Source organism: Leptosomus discolor, chromosome 1, assembly GCF_034619465.1.
Source record: "Leptosomus discolor isolate bLepDis1 chromosome 1, bLepDis1.hap2, whole genome shotgun sequence".
NCBI lineage: Eukaryota > Metazoa > Chordata > Aves > Leptosomiformes > Leptosomidae > Leptosomus > Leptosomus discolor.
Genome location: NC_141391.1, coordinates 12,007,899 through 12,010,922, shown reverse-complemented (window position 1 = coordinate 12,010,922; position 3,024 = coordinate 12,007,899).

Genomic DNA, 3,024 nt, shown 5'->3' with positions numbered 1-3,024 from the left:
CGGCAGGTACACCACCATCTTCTACTGGAACAAACATTTTTACTCTCCCTGTGTAATGCAGTTTGCATCACAAGTTTTAAACCTCACAAGGTATCTAAGAGCCATTCAGCAGTGTTATAAGGCAAAAAGCGTGCAGAGGACCTAGTTGCAACTCTCCTGCATTTGGAGGACTATTAATACCCAAGTGATGGAGAGAGAAGAGTGAGATAAAGGACGGCACGGACCAAACCTGAATCTCAATGTTGCCATTTTGCTTTCTGGGACATTTAAAAAAGAGAGATGGATGTAGCTGTTTTTAAGAGTGTAGTGATGAGGAGGCTGAAAATGAACTTTTTTCCTTAAGACCTAAATTGGAATTTTAGCCCACCTTTTGAAAACGGTGAAATACAGCAGGAGCAGTGCCACTAAAATACAAGTAGAACTGAGCTGGGCAGTTACAGAAACACATCTTAAAACAGTAAGATACAGCTGAAAAGCTCAAATGTGCTGAGACTGTGGCCACTTTTTAGATAGTAACCCACACAATAGGCTATTTATCACGTGCTGATGTTTTCTCAACAGTTTTTAAAGGTTAAATAGATTTTGAACCAATTCATGTTGCTCTGACAATTTTATGAGAATAAAAATTAAAAGAACACAATTATAACCACTTCAAAAAGTTTGCTCAGGGTTTAGCATCAGACAACAGGTATTGCACTACAGGTTTTCAGATGGTGACATGCAACTGTTCCTGGAACCTTCAGTCACTTAGGCTGCTGTAGTTCACAAAACTGATTTTATTTAAATAAACAAGTAGAATTGATACATATTTTCTTGAGCACTTTAGAAGATGAGAGATTCACTGCAACAAGTCATATTTTTAAATACAAAAGGGGAATTAGTAAAAAGTTAGGTTCATATCCAACATGAAACATGAACATGTTGCTTTCAGGAGCTTCAAGTTTTAAAGACTAAGAACTCTATTTACATCAGACAGTTCAAACACATCCACATCACAAAATCTTAGTATTGCACTACAGTTCCTTGTTCAAAACACACAATGCACAATGTGCATCTGCATTACCCACATATAAAGGACCACCAGCACACATCAGTGCAGCCAGCCAGAAAAAAACCTAGAAAAAGCCAGAGGGGCTGGAGGTTTGCTGGGAGAAGTATGGCAGTAAAATTGAGCACTTCGGACCACCAGTATCTAACACAAGCCCTGTTTCTTGCTGGTAATACAACAGACATTAGAACTGCAGCTGTCCTATGCAGAGGTAGCATAACACTATTGCTTTACAGACTTTCTTTTAATAAGGCTTGTCTTAGCTGAAAGCCATGTGATAACTGAAGAGTTCTTGTAGCCCAAAGTACAGTATGGCAGCACTTTGGGATCCACTTGTTTAGCAACAGCTGCCAAGTTCAAGTAGGTTCACTATCTCTTTGAAATCTGCTGCAGTACATAAACAGTTCTGTGTGAAGATTACGTCTTTTCCTCCCTCATCCTCAGCTATATGGAGAATGCTAACAGTCAAGAACACACCAGCGGGTGACAGATGAACTGGAAAACAGAAGTCCTATCGAGCTATAAAAAGGTCCTACTTTGCCTAAAAAGACAACTTGGAAGGGTTGACAGGCAAAACACTTCTGTTCCATGGACAATACAGGAAAACAAGTGAGAGTAAAACATTTGCGAAAGACACACACTGCCACTGTGGTGCTTGAACCCCCACCCACCTCACCTTTTTTCTAAAATTCAAGACAAAGGTCATTTTAATGTTCATTGAAGGTAGAGGTCCTGGGCAGGGGGAATGACATCAAAGCTGAATGCTACTATCCCAAAACAGTCCAATAATAAACCAGGGCAGTTTTCTAATTTACAAATGCCCCCCCTTCTTTTGTCTGTTCCAATCTACTTCAGCATCTTTAATTAAAATGAAGTCACAGAGTGTGTGAGGAGAACAACTTTTCATCGTATTTACATCCACCTCACTTTGCCTACCAGGCGCTTGGCTCTGCTGAGGCACTCAGGTGCTACCGTAATACAAATACGACTGTATTCTCAAGTGTGGTTTGGAAAACAGCACAACTAATATTGCATTTGATACTACAAACATGTTGAAACAAATTCCACACATACAAACATTACAAAGCAACTTCTACAAACCATTAAAGAAAAGGAACCAATTCGCTGATCTTCAGTCCAAACTCCAAGGCCGATTTGTTAGTCACTAAGACCAAAACAACTGAGAAATAGAAATTAAACTAATGTTTAGCTCACATATAATTACATTTTGTAAAAACAAGTGTTAAGACATTATTAATTTACGAATACATAGAAAATTCAAAATCCCTAACATTGGCGGTACCCCCTTACAGCAAGCCTGTTTGTAGTTTCTTTTCCATCAGTGCCAAGTAACTAATCCCAGACATCAGTGTTGAGATGGCTAACCAAGACATCTCAGGCTGAACAGAGCAACCTCTGTTTTTCCTGTGAAGACACAGCCAGTATCAGCGGCCAGCCGTCACCTGGTACAGATTAACCAGACTCATTTAAAAAAACCACCCCACCCCACCCCTGCTTTTCCAGGGCAGAGAGCCCCAAGATGCCTCAATTAAACCCCAGAACGGAGATGGCCACTCGCAGCACAGCAACCCTTCAGAATGCAACGTGGCCATCTCTTTTTGTTATTTACAGGGTTATGTTTCCCATCCTGTACAGTACAGGGCTAGCTCTTTCCTGCTGTCAGCTTCAATGGCGTTCAATGCATGTCACTTATTACTCATGATAGAAATTTTTTGTTCTTGTTCTTTGTGCGGGTTTTTTTAAAATAAATAATGAAAGTCTACAACATTTTTTTTCAGGTACGTGATTGCTGATTATTATAAAACAATAGTCTGTAAACCAGTTTGGCCTCTGAGGAATTATCAGGCTATCAAGACGGTTGCATCCAAAGAGCAGCACCTTGCGTTGAGCGCAGTGAAGGCGGAGGAGAAGCCCTCCTGCAGCACGAAGCTCCTGCCTGCTGCGGCAGGGAAGCA